Source organism: Bidens hawaiensis, unplaced genomic scaffold (assembly GCF_021521415.1).
Source record: "Bidens hawaiensis isolate Kalapana, Puna unplaced genomic scaffold, B.hawaiensis_p1.1 tig00011662_1, whole genome shotgun sequence".
Classification (NCBI taxonomy): domain Eukaryota; kingdom Viridiplantae; phylum Streptophyta; class Magnoliopsida; order Asterales; family Asteraceae; genus Bidens; species Bidens hawaiensis.
Window position 1 is genome coordinate 619,127 of NW_027491919.1, and position 20,037 is coordinate 639,163.

General features: G+C 35.1%; 1 long non-coding RNA gene across 3 annotated transcripts; it reads right to left on the reverse strand.

Annotated features, from left to right (window-relative positions):
- Window positions 1–16,788: 16,788 nt before the first annotated feature.
- LOC143538669 (uncharacterized) lies at window positions 16,789–18,076 on the reverse strand. 3 transcript variants are annotated; one of them, XR_013136286.1, is made up of 4 exons: window positions 17,961–18,076; window positions 17,758–17,875; window positions 16,969–17,024; window positions 16,794–16,878 (listed from the first exon to the last, which is right to left on the reverse strand). It is a non-coding gene; the product is annotated as an uncharacterized LOC143538669 (long non-coding RNA). The 3 variants fall into 3 exon arrangements; XR_013136287.1 differs by having other exon boundaries at window positions 16,804–16,878; window positions 16,959–17,024; XR_013136285.1 differs by having other exon boundaries at window positions 16,789–17,024.
- Window positions 18,077–20,037: the final 1,961 nt, after the last annotated feature.

The window sequence follows — 20,037 nt, forward strand, 5'->3', positions numbered from 1 at the left end:
GTCTCTTGGCAGCAGCAGTGTTTTCATCTTCTTCCTCCTCTTCCTCAGTATTTGCCTCAACAGGCTCTTCCTCATCAATAATGGCTTTTTCCTTAACAAGTCTTCTTTTCTTATCATTTTCAGTTTCAGAGGGAAAATCATCAATGTCTTTATCCGACTGATCCAACTCTTAATCATGATCTACCCTCTTGGAGCTTGTTTGATCAGCTTCAAGTTCTGTGAATACTAGCTCCTCAGTAGCAACATCATCATCATGTATCACATTAGTTGGTACTTCAGTTGCAGTTAACACATCTGTTAACACATCAGTTTGAATGTCGGTGGCAACATTAGTGGTAACCACATTATCATCAATGTTTATCTTTCCAACTCCATCCTCTCAACTCATCATCAACTCTATTCACCACATTCAGCACTTTATTGTTAACACCATAGTTCTGCTCTTCACTTCAGACTCATCAGCCTCGTATTCATCTTCCAGTATAAATCTTGGACCACTTTCCTCATCATCACTTTCATCATATGCATTTAGAATACAAGTGAAACCATCATTGTCAGTTGACTTAACACCTGCATCTTCCATCACCTCATCAAAAGTACTAGCAGCATCAGTTGGCTTAATAATATTCTCCCCCTGTTTTGGGGAAGCTGAGGTCTTCTCAACCTCCAGCTCTAGGGTTTGAATCCTTGATTGATCAATGGCCAACTGAGCTTTTATCTCCTCATTTTCAGTTCTCATTTCATCATTTTCATTTCTTAGTTTCACAGCCTCAATTATCAAATCAAAGTTTCTCTGATAGAGGTTTGAAATATGGGGAGGGGTAGTAGGTAGTGTCATGTGAAATGGTTCTGGTATAGGATTTGAGGTTTGGGTCTGGGGTGGGGTTTGGGTTGTGGTTTGAGGTGGGGTTTGGGTTGTGGTTTGAGGTGGGGTTTGGTGTAAGGTTTCAGTTTGGCTTAGGGTTAAGATGGGTGTATGAGTGGGTGGGGATTGGGTGGTTTGGTAATTTGGTGGTGGAGAGAAAGGTGGTGTTTGTGGTGGGGTTTGATAAGTTTGATCAATTGGTGATGGTGGGTAGGTTGGTATTTGTGGCGGAGTGCCAAATGGTGTGGCTGGTGGTGTCGTAATAATTTGAGACTCCCCCTGAGGTTGTACAATATCATCAAAATTTGCATCACCCCCTTCTGCATTACCAACATCATCATTATCACCCTCGTCATTATCATGATCTGGATCATCATCCCCATCATCTCCTTCATCATTCTCACTCTCCTCATCATCCTCAGACAATAACTCATGCAAGTGAGGAATTTCAATGTCATCAATTATCAACCATGGTAAATCTTCATACACTTCATCAGGATTGAATTTTCTTGTGCTAGCCAAATTTTCAATTCTTTTGAAGGTATATGGATTCTGCAATACATGGGTTGTTCCAACAGTAGGTAATCCCTCCAACCCTTGGTTGAAAATAATCTTTAAGAACCTGGGATAGGCCAAAAATTACTTCTTGTTTGTCTTCTTCAGATTTTGTACCATTCCTTCAAAGATCATCTTGGAGAAATTAAATAGTTGACTGAATAATACTGCAACTGTGGCATTGGCCAAATACTGACTCATAAGAGTCCATGAGCCCTTCCTTGGAGCAAATCCATGAATGATGTGGTGGATCAAAAACTTGTATATATTGGGGAACATTCCCTTCTGGAACTGCCCGCCATGTATATTCCCCTGATAACCCATTGTTTTAACAAACACTTTGAGTAGTTGTTATGTCGTAAGATGAATCGGGTTGGGGTTATCATCATTCAAATGTAAGCACCTCCGTATCACAGCTTCATTTACCCGAATCTCTTGGTTCGCAACAGTGGCATCGATTCTTCTCCCATTCACATCGTCATACAATCTCGTCGATCTCCAAAAATCAAGAGAGTGATTTCTGTAAATTAAAGGATTCTCTGTCAAAGCAAACTGGATATTTGACCGTTGCAACCATCTTATTATCGAAGCCACTTCTTCATTATCGGGAGTTACTTGCAACAGAGCGCATATATTGTTCTTATGCTCAAAGGGATAGGTCGGTTGATCTTCATCCGCCATATCTGAAAAACATAATCAAATACATTCAAAGTAGAAATTAGTCCTAAAGTTCACAACTCTAAGTAATTTCAAGTTATAAATTTGAAGAAGAATGAAATAAATATCATTAAGAACCTGATCTTCGACAAGTTTATAACCTATACACAAAACAGAGGTTTAGTAATCATAAATAATCAGAGCCCATTATCACTTAATAGTGGTCGGGAAAAAATTAATTAAAGCTTACCGAGTCGGATTGTGAGGGCTGGTAGATTAGGGTTAGGATAAAGATGAATGCGATAAGTCGGTTTAGGTTTTTCAGAGAGCAATCAGTCGAAGGAGAGAGAGAGAAAGAGAGAGAGGAAAAATATTGTTGAAAAAATTCTCTAACTCCCTCTTATATACCTTTTGAAAGTGGGTTTTAAATATTTTTGTCATTTAGTGAGTTAATAGCTGTCATACAACAAGCTTATCCATTAAAAATATTGACACCTAAAAACCCCTAACATTATAATGTTCGTTTAGCAAACCTTGCTCAGAAGAGTCAATTGTTGCAAAGTATGCTCGGTATATTCCACTTTCATTAAGCTTGCTCGTTATAGATATATTAGAAATGAGTACAAGTAAAATGAAGGAAGCTTACTCGAAATACAAGATTGCTCGAGAAATAAATCACAAGACTAATAACCAAATATAAATCAACAAGTATGCAACCTTGCTAGGAATCAATTAAGAATCCCAAAATAAAAAGTTGTATTCCTAAACATAGGTAAGGTCTGCTAGGCAATACACACTAAATAAAAGCATGCTAGAATTATCATATACAACATTTAAGATGCAAAGCTTGCTAGAAACAAGAAATATCTTTCAAACAGTTAAGTGTGCTCGATAAACTTGTACTTGTTAAAGCTTGCTGGAAAACTTATCCATACACAATCAGATATCAAGCCTGCTCAGAAGAGTTAAATTTTAGATAAAATATAAACTCTACTTGCTAGAAACAAGAAATATCTTTAAAACATTTAAGTGTGCTCGAAAAACTTGTACTTGTTAAAGCTTGCTGGAAAGCTTATCCACACACAATCAGATATCAAGCCTGCTCGGAAGAGTTAAATTTTAGATAAAATATAAACTCTGCCAGAAAAGTATAAACATTTCAAAGTATGCTCGAAAATCATGAACTTAGACCAAAATGTCTAAGTATGCTCGAAAAGGTTATAAACCATCAAACCTTGCCCGAATTTACATATTCAAACTTTTTGTGCTCGGAAAGGTTATAAAACATCAAACCTTGCCCGAAAATATATATTCAACCTTTTTGAAGGTAAAATGCAACACTTTTTGACTTAAACAAATTATCAACCATATTTTTCATTAAAGATCATTGTATAAGAGAAAATGGTGCATTTTGGAGATCCAATTTCAGTCATTGTTCCTTTCAAAACATTTTCTTTCCTTTTCTGAAAAGATCTCAAGAATGGGATCATATTGACTAAGTAGCTTTCTCAATACTTCATTGTCAGAATTATTATGACAGTATAGACAGGTTAACAGCAGGTTTGAACTTAGCATGAATATCATTTCCTTGGTGATATGATTATTATTCAATTAAGATGCATAATATTTAATGGATAACACATATTGTTTTCTGATGCTCCATATCTATTCTCAAGGCTTATTTGGCTTTCTCCAGATCACCCCGATTTGACTTTGACCTACTGGATTTGGTTTAAAAAATTTTAATGACAGAACTTATTTATTTGATTTTTCTTTTCAAATTAGCAAACATATTTGAGGTTGAACGTTGGACTTACAGTTTAAAGTAACAAGCCTCTCATTCGGGATGTTAAAGGACTTACATTATTGCCTCCATCCCTGTAATTTTGATATTAACCCTCATGTTTGTACTTTTCTTAAAAGCTTGTGAACATTTATCAACTTTTGGTTGATTAAATATTTAAAGTAATTTTGTTCACATTTGTTCTTTGTCATTCTTAATAAGATACTTCATTTTGGGGATCAAATACCAACGGGCTCGTGTATGACTGGATAGTCACTTTTCTTCCTATCATTTGGAAAGATTTATCTTGGAACATGCATAGACAACAATGTAACTCCACATAAATCTTAGCAGTTTCTTTAAATTTATATCACCTTAGATTTTACACATCATGGGAAAGCAACCATACATGTTAATGACTGTACTAAGTGCCCTTTCAGCCTACTAAAATCCATATGATTGGCGAAGTAGTCAATGTTCTATCATTTCCCATTTTAAGAAATTCAATTACCCCAAGTACTCTTAGCCTCCAGATTAATGGCTATCCTGTCTTTTTTACATGTAAACAATAGGACCAAACATACACAGAAGTATATGTTCTTTTGGCTTAGAGTCAATGGCATAATTTTAAGTGAAAGAATAGATTACAATTGCTCCAAATGCTTTCAGTCTTTGGACTAATGGTTATCCATTCAAATCTACTAGTAGATGATAGGACCAAACATATACAAGTATATGCTCCTCAGACTTGGGCAAATGACATAATTTTCAGCAAAAGCTTGAGATTTTTTCATTGAAAATCTTTTTAAGCTTCTTTAAAGCTTGAACTGAATAGTCTTATTATATCTCAACACCATTAACAACATGCTCATGTTTTGATCAAAATATTTGTGATTATGCAAAATTCATTTGAAAATTCATTTGAACATTTAATTTTGACATACAAAGACATTTTGACACAAACAGTTGTAACATATTCAAATCTTGATCACAAAAGACATTATTATAACAAGCAGACATTACTAAGATGCATAGTCTAGCTTATCTAATAACATCATCTGATCAGATAACACACATACTCAAACATTTAATCAAGGATGTCAGATAAGCATACACAATCAAATAACGCAGATTAAAATACTTATCAATACATCACACAAATATCAACTGATAAAGAAGTATTAGTATCAAAGATACCTAATTTTGCACATATAGTCAAATAAGCACATATCAGTTAACATTAAAAGTATCATATTCAAACACATTCACACAAATAACATTCATCAAGACTTTGAGAAGATATTCAGTTTGCTCAATCAAGCACACATCATAATCAGACTTCATTAGAGTTGATCATCCCCAGGGCTTTCAGAAGAAAGTTGAACCTGGTTCTATCAAGTGGTTTTATCAATAGGTCAGCCAAATTATCTCTTGTATCAATCCTTTTCACCTCAATTAAACCTTTTTCACTACAATCTCTTATGAAGTGATGTCTAATTTCAATGTGTTTGGTCTTGAAATGTTGCACAGGATTCTTAACAATAAAAGATGCAGCATTGTTATCAATGTAAATAGGGGTGTTTAGAAAATTCAAGCCATAATCCAGCATTTGGTTCTGAATCCATAGGACTTGTGAACAGCAGACAGATGCAACAATATATTCAGCTTCTGCAGTTGAGATTTAAACTGTTGTCTGCTTCTTGCATTTCCATGACACCAATCTATCACCCAAAAATTGACATCCTCCTGAAGTTGACATCCTGGTCATATTACAGCCATCATATTCACTGTCTGTGTAGGCAATCAAATCGAAAGACTGGTTCTTTGGATACCAAATTCCCAAGTCAGGTCTTCCCTTCAAATATCTAAAGATCCTCTTGACTGCATTCATGTGAGAGACCTTAGGGCTTAACTAAAATCTTGCACAAACACAAATTGCATACATGATATCAGGCCTTGAAGCAGTCAAATACATCAATGAGCCAATTTTTGCTCTGTATTCATGTTCATCTACTGACTCCCCCTTTTCATCACGAACCATCTTTTCATTTGAATCCATAGGAGTTGAAGTTGTCTTCAGATCATTACACTTGTCCTGCATATACTTAGACTGGTTGATGAAAATCCCATCAGCCTTCTGCTGAACTTGCAATCCAAGGAAGAAGTTCATTTCTCCCATTCAGCTCATACTCTACTTGGATTTCATTACCCCTTCAAACTCCATACACATCAGTTCATTGGTTGAACCAAACATGATGTCATCCATATAAACTTGCAACAAGAGGAAATCTCTTCCTTTCTTTTCGTAAAAGAGGGTCTTGTCAATAGCTCCCCTTTGGAAACCATTTTCAAGTAGATGATTTGATAACTCATCCTACCAAGCTCTAGGAGCTTGATGTAATCCATACAGGGCTTTGTTTAGCTTATACACCCTGTTAGGATACACTGGGTCCTCAAATCCTGGTGGTTTAGTCACATACACCTCCTCTTCTATCTTTCCATTTAGGAATTCAGATTTGACATCAAGTTGGAATACCCTTATATTATTAGAGGCAGCATAAGCTAAGAAAATTCTTATTGCTTCAAGTCTTGCAACTGGTGCAAAGAAAATTCTTATTGCTTCAAGTTTTGCAACTGGTGCAAAGACTTCCTCAAAGTCAATCCCTTCTTCTTGTAGGTATCCCAAAGCTACAAGTCTAGCTTTATTCTTAATCACAATTCCCCTTTCTCCCTTTTATTTCTGAAAACCCATTTTGTTCCAATTGCATATCTGTTTCTTGTCCTATCTACTAGTTCTCAAATGTGTAAATATCTGAATTGAGCCAACTCCTCTTGCATTGCTTCTACCCAACTATTGTCCTTTAGAACTTGAACAATGTTCTTTGGTTCTATTTAGGATAGAAAGCAGGGGTACAAACAGATGTTTGCATATTCATAATGACTTCTTGTAACTCTTTCATATATATTCCCAATGATGTGTTCACAAGAATGATTCTTTTCAACATAAGGGGTTTGAATTATCATTTCAGTAGACACAGAAGTGTCAAGATTTGATTCATTGAGATCTGCTCAAATCAGCTTCATTATTAGCTTCAGATGTTTCATGATTGTTCTGTTCTGAAGTAGATGCACCATTGTTTCATAAACTTAATCTTTCAAACAAATCTTGAAACCTTGCACCTGTATCAGTTGCTTCTTCTCCTGTTTGATTTCTTGGATCCTCTTCATTTTGAACTTGATCATCTTGCACTTCTTGATTGTTTTGATCGTTATCTGCTTGATCTTGTTCTTGATGTTGATTGTTCTCTTGATCATTGTCTTGCACCTGCTCAACATTTGAACTTGATGGATCCTTTATGAATGTATATTCACTTTCTTTATCAGCAACCTTTTTCCACAATTTATCCAAATCCAATGTTTTCTTATTTGACTCTTTAATCACACTGGTTTTGTAAAATGATTCATCAAAATCTTCAGTATAGATCTTGAAAGACATGATCAATTTCTCTAAATCAAAGAGCCATGCTGCTCCATCAACTATGTTAAATTTATTTTCATTGAAGACAACATATGAGGACTCAATTACCACTAAATGATCTTTCACATATATTTTGTAGGCCTTTGAGTGTAGAGTAGCCAACAAAGAAACAGTCTAGGGATTTTGCTTGAAACTTGTTCAAGTAATCCTTGGTGTTCAAAAGAGAACATTTGCATCCAAAGGCTTTGAAAAACTTGATGTAGGGCTTTCTTTTATAAAAGATTTCAGAAGGAGTCTTGTTGTGACTTTTGTTGATTAGTACCCTGCTCTGAACATAGCAAGCTGTGTTAATGGCTTCTGCTCAAAAAGTGACAGGCAGATTAACATCATCTAGCATGGTTCTGCTGCTTCAATGAGTGTTATGTTTCTCTTTTCAGCAACACCATTCTGTTCAGGAGTTCTAGGAGCTGAAAATTGCCGAAGTATTCCTTTGTTGTTGCAAAATTCTTCAATAACTCCATTTTTTAACTCGGTACCATTGTCACTTCTCATCACTTTAACCCTTTTATCCAGTTTATTCTCAATCCTGTTTACACAGTTCATGATTAACTCAGCAGCCTCATCCTTTGTATTTAGGGAATAAACCCAAGTATATCTTGAGAAATCATAAATGATCACAGGACAGTATCTTTTCTTTCCAATGCTTGGCACACTCACAGGACCAAAGAGATCCATGTGAAGCAATTCAAGCACTTGATCAATTGAATTGATGAGTTTAGTCTTGTGAGAAGACTTGTGCTGCTTTCCTTTTTGACATGAGATACAATTGTCATCCAATTTGAACTCTCTAGTAGATAAGCCAATGACATGCCCACCTTTGACTAGTTTGTTCATATTCTTCAAATTGACATGACACAACTTTCTATGCCACAATTTTGACTCATTTTCAGTGGCTTTAGATACAAAACATGCACCACCCCTTGAAACAGCATCCTTCATGTTAAGTTCATACAAATTGCCATTTCTTGGGGCCATTATCATGATCATCTCATGTGGAATAACATATTCAGGTCTTAAGATGAAACAGTGAGAATCATCAAAATCAACTTTATAACCCTTATCACACATCTGGGATATGCTCAAAAGATTATATTAAAGTCCTTCAACATAGAAAACATTGTCAAATGTGACTACCATTTGTCAAGATACCCTTTCCAACAATTTTACCTCCATTCTCATCACTGCCAAATGCCACTGGTCCCTCAAACTTCTCTTCATTCGGTGAAGCAGACTGTATTTGGAGTATTCAAGTAACAAGCATCCTTTTGTCACAAGTCATGTGCCTGGAACATCCACTATCCAAATACCATACTTCATTCGGTGAAGCAGACTGTTCCTGCACATTAAAAGAGAGTGATTAGTTGGATAATGAAGTGCAAGCTATCTTAACTTGCAAATCATCATATTCATTTTTAGTGGCAGCATTGGGTGTGAGTGTTATTGATTCAGGATCTTCATGGGTAACTTCAATGTTATCTGAATTATCAGTTTCATATCCACATTCTCTTGGATTTTTCACAAATGAAGTTGTGCTATAACAATCAGCCACTACATTGTCACATTCTTGAACAACATTGTCCTTTTTACTTGAATACTCTCTCTCATCAACAATCTTCTCCTTCTTATATTCAACCTTAGGTTTCCAAAGGAATCCTTGAGGTTCATAACTATTTTTCAACAGAAACTTTTCATCACCGGTTAGTTCAGTTGATTTCTTCCTAGTAAAGATACCATTGTTTCTTCTCTTTTCACTACTTGGTGATCCTTGAGAATCCTCAGACATCACTGATTTTGAGTCTTGTTTGGGAATGATTCTCAAAGGTTGAAAGTTCTTTTTCACTACAGACTCAGACTTCTTAGGAGATTTGCTTCTTCTACCTTGTTTAGCAGCAACTTTCTTAGCCTTCAAATCAATTTTCTTTTCTTTATGAACCTTTTCTGCAACTATCTTATCATTTTCACTCATATTCTCCTTTCCTCACACCTTTCCCTTTCCCAAGTATTCCTCATACTTCTGTTTATAAAGTACAAAGTTCTAACCAAACTTTGTCTCATTGGGAACATGGAATGGCTTAAAGTTTTGTCTTTCATTAAAAGTATCAGTGTGATGTCTATACTCATCACGTTTCTTGCATCATACTTTCCTTTGAACCTTTCATGGTCATTCCCTTTCTTGAATATTTCACTTGGTCTTGGTGGATCAACCCCAAGTGTCTTCTGAGTCTTCAGACCATCAAAGTCAATTGAAAAAGGAACAAATTCATCTATCTTGATATCTTGCCTTTCAGTCTTGCCTTTTATAAAGATGATTTTCTTCATACTCATAGGCTCTTCATCTAGGCTTATGCCTTGACTGCCTCTTTTCATATTCATCCATAGTTTCAACTTCCCCAATATCAAAGACTTCATGGCTTGAGAAAACTGGGTAAACTGGAATGAAGTTGTCACCAACAATTATATCAGTGACCCTTTTCTTGTTGTTGTCACTGATTCTTTGCAAAACAGCCTTGCTTGGTGGCCTTAGTGCATTATAGCTCACTTTTGATCTTTCACATATGTCAAAGGACACATGTTCTCTTCTCATTCTTTCATTCAGTTTCTTCATCTTTGGTGTTATTGGTGGTAGTTGAAGCAATTTGTCAATTGATTCAGCTTTCTTCTTTCTCCTTCCCTTTTCAGCAGCTTGAATCTCTTCTTCAGTGATCCGATCACTCAAGTCACTTAATCATCAATATACAGATCATCGGAATCAAAGTCATTTTCTGAGACTTGCACTCCTACTGACTTTTCCTCTCTTACATCTTTCACTACAAACTCTCCCTCTTCACTCACTTCAACTTTCTTGTAAAGGTCAATGAATTCTTCTTTGTTTTGAAATACCTCTCTAAATTGCTGAAGATATCCATCCCTCTTTTCTTTGTCAACCTTTGGCAAAAAGTTGTTTTTGAATGGTGGTGGAACATCCTTGTACTTATCTTTCTCATTAACTTGGTTCAAGATACCACAAATTTTTCTGTGGAAACCAAGTTCTTTAGAAACTCAGTTTCAATTTGTAACTTTGTTTTCTTCACCTTATCTTCAACCAACATCTTCTTTAATCCATCTATTTCAGTGACGTATCTCTGCTGAGCTCTATAGCTACTTACACAGTCATCTTCCAAACTTCTGATTTTCTCCTCATTGATTACATCACTTTCTTCATACCCATTAATGATGCTTTGTTTTCTGAAACACTCACCCTAAATCTTGCCTACTTTTATAGTTAAAGCATTAACTATTTCATGTAATTCAGTTGTAGGAGATGAGTGTACTTGAGAAGATGATGTTCCAGCCTCATTCTCAATCTTTGCCAAAAAGCAACATTAGCCTTTGTGATGTCATCAGCATGATCTCTCCAATCAAAATCCCCTTCTTGTTGTGTAGCCACAGCTACATTCCCCTGATTTCTTGGTTGATTTTGATTGTTCCTGTTGGTGTTATTTTGAACACTTTGAGGGAGTTGGTTTCTTTAGAAGTTTTGATTCTGAGTCACAACTTGTTGATTATTCATTTAGAGCTGTTGATAGTTGTTGAAGTTGGGATTGTTGTTGTTAAAGTTGTTGTTTCTTGGATGGTTCTGTTGGTAATTCTGCTGATATTGCATCTGATTTCTCTGTTGTTTATTCTGGTACTGATTCATTTGAAAATTTCTGGGCTGATTGCATTCTCTTGCAAACATCCAGTGTTGGCAATTGTAACATATTGTCTTGGACTTATCAAACCCAATCCTCTCATTTGGACCAGAAACCAAAGATCTACCATTCCTGTTGAACAACCTCTTGCTTCTGAGTGCAAGCATTGCAGCCTGCCACTTTAAATCCATATCCTCAAGGTCATCAGCATCTATTTGTTCTAGATCATCTTGTATGACACTTGTGTGGATTAAGATCTTGGCCACAAATGCATTATAGGACTCTGTGAACATTGAGAAGAGTGCTTGAGTTACATTTGCTTAACCATTGTTTCCACCAGAGTAGATGACATGTCCACTTGCCATTGAGGCAGAGTCATTGTCATCATAAGTTGGACATTGAACCTTGACTGGTTCCTTGGTGACTCGATCTGCCACAAACAAATGATTTAGGCGTATCAACACCATGTTCGGTTGGTTCCTCTATGATGGCAATTTGTTGTTGGTTTTTAGTAGACAAGTTTCCCATAGGTGCAATAAGAGCATTGGTCACCTGGAAACATGGCTTCTCTTCTTTGATCATTTCATTCTCGATCATCTCTATCTCAGCAGCCTGAAGGAAGCACACTACATCATCCACCTTTAATTGATCAAAGTTGGGCTTTTGAAGGATGAACTTGCAGGCAGTGTACCATTCCTTCGACATTGAATTGAGCAACTTGGTGTTCAAGTCAAAAATCGGTCATCACATAGTTAGTTGTTCTTCGGTCGTTCACTATAGCCAAAAATATGTCAAGGACTGTCTTCAATCTTTCTCCATCCTTGTATTTGAATCTCTCAAGCTGTTGCTTGAGCCTTTGTTTCTTTATGTTATTTAGCTCAGTGTTCCCCTCAAACATCTCTAGAATTGCATCATACATAGCCTTAGCTGTAGTGTGATGAGCAACCTTGGTAAGTATTTCCCAAGACAGTCCTAGCTTAATTATGGCTAAGGCCCTGTCATCCACTTTCCTCATCCTATCTTGCACAGCAGCAGTAGCACTTGCACCATCAGCTGCTTGTGGACCATTTTTTATCGAGTTCCACATGTCTACATCGTTGTAGCACACAGCAGCTTCAAATAAAACTTTCCATTTGGTGAAGTTTTCCTGCCCATACAGTCTAGGAATCTTATTAGTGGAAACTACTTGCTCCTCTAAACCAGACATTTTGGTATTTTAGAAAGGCAAAAACAGTAAATCAGTGAAAAACAGAGTAAAAATCCGATTTTGAAAATAAACATATCTGAGAATCAAATCTTCAAATCTGATGTATCTGGTTTGATTTGAGCAAGATTAATCAATAAAGATGCAAACTTTGAACAAAATAAGGAAAAGAAAACACCGGTAAGTTGTAGATCTGGACAGAAATGAAGAACAGAGCAGCTGATGTCACTCTTTAATGAAACAGTGTTCTGCTTACGTCATCGTTCTTCTTCAGATCTTCAATCAACAACAATTTCTTCACCCGTATAGCAAGAACAAGCTCTGATACAAATTGTGAGAACCGAGCCCCGATGCTAAAGCGTGAATAATCGGTATTAACGGTGGAGCTCGGTTCCGGGTTAGGATCGAATAGAACATGTATTCACTCTTGAACGATAATAATGGACGGATGTTGAGTTCTATTCGATTAACAACAATCAATAAAGTAGGATGAACAATTGTATTTAATCGAAACACAATAGATAGATGTAGTAGTATGATTTCATTAACCGAATGATCTTCATGAAGAACACTCATACATACATTCATACATACAAAGGAACGGCCACCCGGGGAGAGGTCTTCCCCGGGGGAAAACTCTCCTTATACAATAATAAATCTCACAATGCACACATGACCTAAGAAAATGACTTAAATCAATTATTAATACTAGTCTTGTGCTTTGGTCTTCACTCCACCGCCACTTGGATAAGACCAAAGGAATAAATATAATATAATATTTCACCCGTCAAATGATTCAATTACTCGTTATAATATCTTGTTATCTTTCTTTAATTTCTTATTATAAACGAGTAACGATTCGATGCTTCGGTCTAAAATATAATACCCAACAGAACTCGAAGTTAAATCGACCAAAGCCTTCGTTGTTATTATACACAGGTCTCTCATCTTCAAAATCGATTCTTGTTCAAATGTGTTTTCTCACAAATCAAACCAAATACATATAAGTAAGCTTTGACAGAAGAAAGTTGGGTAAATGTGATGCAAGAAGAGTTATTATAGTTTGAGAATCTTGGTGTGTTGAAAATTGTTGATCTACCTGATGACAAAATGTGCATAAATACCAAGTGGGTTTTCAAGTGTAAATGGGACAAAGATGGATTCATTATCAAAAACAAAGTTCGATAGGTGGTTCTTGGATTTAATCAAAGGGAAGGAATCAAAAACAATGAAGTCTATGCTCCCGTTGCTAGACATAGGGCAATCAAAATTTTCTTGGCTTTTGCATCTTGTAAAGGATTCAAGTTTTATCAGCTAGATATGAAGTCTGCTTTCCTTAACGGAAAATTGGGTGAAGAAGTCTATGTGGGACAACCACTGGGGTTTTTCAACCCGATCCACAAAGACAAGGTGTATTTGCTCGACAAAGCTCTTTACGGATTACATTAAGTTTTGAGCGCTTGGTATGAAACATTGTCTCAACACTTGTTAGACAATAACTTTGTTCGTGGCACCATAGATTGTACACTCTTCACAAAGGAAGTAGATGGTCATTTACTGATAGTTCAGGTCTACGTTGTCAATATCATCTTTGGGTCGAAAAACGATGTTCTGTGCAAGGAATTTGAGGAAGTAATGAAATCAAAGTTCGAGATGAGCGCTATGGGAGAACTGAAGTTTTTCTTGGGTTGGAAAGTCGAACAGATGTCTGATGGTATCTTTATTCACCAGACAAAGTATGTCAAAGATAATCTCGAGAAGTTCAATACGGTTGACTCAACACCGATCAGCACTCTTATCCCTCTTAATCATGAAATTGGTCCTGATCCCACCGAGGAGAAGGTTGACGAGATGCTTTATCGTTCCATGATTGGCTCTCTCATGTACCCTACTGCATCAAGGCCAGACATCATGTATCCTACCTATTTGTGCACCTGATATCAATCCACTCCAAAAGTCTCTCACTTGACATTAGTAATGCGGATACTTCCATGGGCCAGTCTTTGGTACCCACGAGACGATATATTTGAGATAAGAGCTTATTAAGCTGAACGCTAAGTCTACCACTACCGGTTGTCAATTCTTTGGTAGAAAGTTGGTGACATGGCAGTGTAAGAAGTAGACAACAGTATCGCTATCTACCTGTGAAGCTGAGTATGTGGCTGCCTCCTGTTGATGTTCTCAGGTTTTCTGGATACAACATCATATGCACGATTACGGTTTGAAATTTCTTACTACTATTTTTTTAAATAACTCTGATGCTATCTACATAACAAAATATCCAGTAAATCACTCTAAAACTAAACATATTGAAACACGGTATCACTTCATTCGTGATTGCTACGAAAAGAAGTTGATAACCATAGACAAAATTCACACCAACGAACAAAAAGCCGATCTTTCTACAAAATCTTTCGATAAAATCAGATTTCCATATTTGTTGGGGCTTAAAGGTATTAAGAATTTGCGAGGTGTGAAAGTGAGTGATCCTGAGGTTATGGATTATGTTTGTACATGGTTTTGCATCTCGAGTCTTTGTAATTATCGTTTTGTATTTATCGTTTATTAGTGTAAAAGTTATTTATATTAATTAAGTTAGTTCGTTAGTGGAACAGTCTAGTTTGTCAAGGATGTTTAACGAACTAGACCATAAGTTAAGTTACCTCCTGATTCGTTAAGGATGTTTAACGAATCAGGGGGTGATTCGTTAAGTTTGTTTATTTGTTTGTTTTGTAACGAAGTGGGAGGCTAGTTCGTTACGGAATGTGTAACAAACTAGACCCATCTTCCTATTTATAGAGGTGCATCCTCTGTTTAATTTAAGTTTTTGAGATAACGTAATGAACCTCTATCCAGACTTCCTCTCAAGCTTCATCTAATTAATCCTTCCATAATATACATACACATCTATACAACTAATACCAAAACATATATACAACATACTAGTAGTTGCGCGTGCGATGCGGTGGCGGCTACAACTTTCAACACAATACTCATTTATATTTTTTACATATCGTGTCATGTTCCAAAGAGAAACACCATACATATTATGAATGAAAAGTAGGAAATCAATATATATTCATGATTCACAACCACAAGTGCTAAATAAAGTAATTCGGTTGCTTATAAATACAGACCAAAGAGGCTGGTCCAACCGAGAACCGCCAATGTCAGTAGTTCAGTTACATATATGCTAACCAGACCTACCAGTCAAACCAGCAAAAACCGCTTGAACCAGTTCAAAACCAGAAGAAAAACCGCATTTAATATAAAAAATAAAAATAATTAGACAAAACATTTGAAAATCACTGGTATACTCCATTAGATCTCAGCTAAAAGGCTAAGATATACAACCTTTTGCAATGTACTAAATCAATGAAAATACATTTGAAAATAAATTTATTGTTTTGATCTATATTTTTCAATTTGACAAAAATGCCCCTGTGTTTATATGATGTGAAATGAACACATAAACTGTTACCAATTTAAACATTCAAGAAATGACTAGTATCAGCGCAATCTGAATAGTACTTTATTCTCTAATAATAATGTTGTATTCTGCAACTATCAACAATCTGCAATTTGACATATTAGAGGTCAAACAGTATTCTACAAAAAAAAAGTGCTATGTCCAAAATTAGCCCGATGATAACGATTCAAAAATCATTATATTAATAGCCCCCATATACCAGCATGTGGTGGATGGAAAAGTATTTTCCCAATCATATATCATCAGGGATAGTTTAGTAAAACTTACAGAAGATTAGCATATGATAATGAAACCTGATTTGTGTTCATTTTTTTAACGAACGAACATGAATAAGAAAACTCTTTAAATCAAGCCGTGTTAATTCATTTATTCGGTTAGAAATAACCGAACAAACACAAACAAGCCTCATTAATCTTCATTCGGTTCATTTACATAACCGTATATTAAAGCTCACGAACATTGGTTCAACAAATTACCCTTTTAGCCTTCAGCCTTTTACTAATGGGATCACACCATCACGGGCCAAAGAAGGTACCTTATAATCAATATTAAACAATATCAGTTGTAACCTGAAAACAATATCACATTGGATTAATAAAACAAATTTTAAGAAACAGACAATTACTTACCAATTACATATCATTCATATACAAACCAGAGCATTGGCCTTCATCAGGTATTCAGAATTCCAAACAATCAACAAAAATTGAGGCAAACGCAATATGAGAGTCTTAAAAGTGGTCTAAACGTAGGCCAAGGCATCAAAGTAAAAGAAGTGGGCACCTAAACCAAAAACCTTTGACATTATAAGGACAAATCAGACACCTAAAATACTATACAAACAAGGAAATGAGCATATACACCTAACCATAACAAGGTAAACAAACAAACAAACATTTGTGTAAGCTTATTGGAACCTGGTTACCGTGTATTTGAGCCTTTCCATAAGTTAATGTATTATGGGAGACAACTCAATGCTTCGTGGTTGTTGGATACCAAAGCAACAAAAAGACTAAAAGTATTAATTCAAGGGCATTGTCATACTAATGTAAATCATAAGCAAACACTATGAAAATAGAAACCTTTGTAGTGGGCGATAACTCCTTGCAGATTTGCTAAATAAATAAAAGATAACTCATCAACAACATTAAAATTGTGTAAGAAATGAAGCAAAGCTGAAAAGAACATCAATTACCATTACGTACCTTGCTACGCAACCAACAGCTATTTCACGCCTTATCTTTTAATTACCATTGAAGACCTCTAGATTATTGGTTTGATTAAACTGCATATTAACAGCTATACCTTAGGGCTTAGACTTAACTTATTTAGGTCACATACCATAATGGTATTTCCCTTACATATTTTATTATTATTATTCGAGCCGGGGGTCTCACCGGAAGCAGCCTCTCTATCCCTATGGGATAGAGGTAAGGCTGTCTACATCTTACCCTCCTCAGACCCTACCATAGCATTGCTATTGGTGGGATATACTGAGTACGATGATGATGATGATGATGATTTTATTATTATTATTATTAGCTTTTATATTGCGGTTAAACTGTGACCTTATTATTAATATTATTATAATTAGTAGTAGTTTTTTATATAACTGTTAAACTTTGATTTCCTTTTTTTTGCTTCATACACATGTTCTTAGAGCCGAGGGTCTCTCTGGAAGCCACCTCTTTATTCCTTTGGATAGAGGTACGGTGTGCCTACATCCCACCCTCCCCAGACCCTACCTATAGCTCTGCTGTCGGTGGGATTTTACTGGGTATGATTGATTGATTGATTGAAGACCTCTAGATTATTGGTTTGATTAAACTGCATATTAAAATTAATAATAAAATTAAGCCTATCAATTGATCATAAGTTGATCATACTAAACAGGTCAAACAAAATTCATTAACTGTTTAGTAAAAATGAAATGTTTTGGCTGAACTGAAGTGCTAGATTTTGTTTCTTTGTAAAACATTACAGTTTGTGCATACCACATCATACTTTCAAAACCCTGCTATAGAAAGCTTGAAATTGTTTTAACCTCAACTTATTCTTGTATAACTCCCTCTCCCTCTCCCTCTGAGTCAAATAGATTGCTAAAGCTTCAACCTATAATGATGGGGATATAAATAATTAGTTTAAGAAAAAAATGAAACTCACCGAAGAATTAGAGGGAAAAAACTGGAAACTAAACCTTTTGAAAATTCTTGTGTCGTCTTCTGATGCAAGATACTGCATTGCAAATTTTGTTGTTTCGGCCTCCTAAATCCACTTTTAGCGCTACACAAACATGCTAATCAGTAAAAGTGAAATATAAAGGGGATCATGGAAAGTGTGGTTAAAACTAATAATCCAAATAATCAATGTTAGTATCTTTAAAAGCATGATCCAAACACCCACAAAGAAAAAATGAACTGACCTAATAAGAATAGACTGATTTCCACCATATGTACTTCACACAATGAACCAAATGGAGTCCACAATTATATATGTATTATAAAAGAAAACTGGCACATCCATGTTTAGCTAATTACTTACATTAATAATTCAAATTGTTTGATAATAATTTAGCTAATTACATCTATGTTCAGGTGCTATTCACAAAAAACAAAACAAAGTTTAAATGCATAAAACCCCAATTTGTGAACAAAATAAAAAAATCTTCATAAAAAGAATAAATAACCATCTAACACTAACTAATAACCATGGTGTGATATATGAAACGGGTTAACAAAAATAAAAGGTACGTCATTTTACCACTTCAAAAAAAAGATATTGAAAAAAGAAACAATGAATCATAAAACATAAAACGAAGCCTTAAAATTTAATTAAGATTGTCTAGTATACATGAACCAGACAATCATAAAGAAATAAATTAAGATTGTCTAGTTCACATGAAACATATAAAGAAGCCTTAAAATTTAATTAAGATTGTCTAGTATACATAAACCAATATAAATTTGCAATAAGTTCTACTATCCAAACAAATATCAATATACTACATGCACTATTTATGATCAATCTTAAGAGCAAAATGAGAACCATGAACCTGTGGAAGGGTTTATATCAATGAGTGTGACTGCAAATCTCAAATTGGGGAAATAAACCACTCATGTTCATATTTCCTCCTCTCTCCTGCACATCAATGAACCAAAATTAATATCTTTATACTTCATAATCACTCAACCACAATTCAATATTGGAAAATGTTGCTATAACTATATTAAATGTACGGCCAAAGCCTAAAATCAACACTTAATATGCACCCAATCAATTAAATATCAAACTTTAAAGAAAGGTAGGTATAAAAAGATAAATTAAATATTAAATTTCATAGCTTAAAGAAGATTAAGGGTAAAATATATTGATCCAGGCAATTTAGATACAAATAAATTTCATTCCATGTAATATTACTTTCATAGTTTCACTGCAGTTATGAAAATACCAAGTAACGATGTCAACTGCGTTTCTAGTTTCAAATTGGCAGTTTGACTTTAACCAAATCACAAAAATGACAGTTCGACTTAAAAAGTTAATAGTTTGACTTTAACCAAGTTACCAGTTTGACATTAAAAAATTATAGTTTTGACTTTAACTGAATTACCAATTTGACTTTTAAAAACATCATAGTTTGGCAACCAACTTGAAACATCATTTGTTAAGGCAAAACACAACTTCACTTCTTTCAAGCGAAAGATTTGTAATTTTTTTAACTGATAACAGATTTTATCTAATTTTATAAATAAGTAATGTATCAAAATTAGTTTACACCTACATAAATAAAAAAAATGAAAACTTCACATAGAAAAATTATAGTTCCATTGTCTTTCAGCAGTTCAAAGCATTTGTGTTAAAACAAAATAGAAAATAATATTAGTAAAGTATCATATATTTCAGCACTTTCGAGAGTCGTCTACCTGTATCAGCAACGCAAGCAGTTCCAAATGTTCAGCACCTGAAATTAATTGGTAATGATTATCACGGGATCACCCAAATAAACATTGAAATTGGCACTATATATTATGATTTAAACCTACGTTTCCTAGTTACAAATGGATTTTGTTGAATATGTAGGCACTAAAAGTATGATCTAGACATCAAGCTCAATCTCGAATGCTTCAATGGTTGGATTTGATCCTCATCTTACGTGTGACTATAGTCATCAAGGGTTGAAGTCAGGCATCAAACAAGTGGATTTGATCCTCATCTGCAACAAACTTTAAAGAATTAGAAAGTCCAGTTAATGAACCCAAACAACTGTAAGTGGAAAT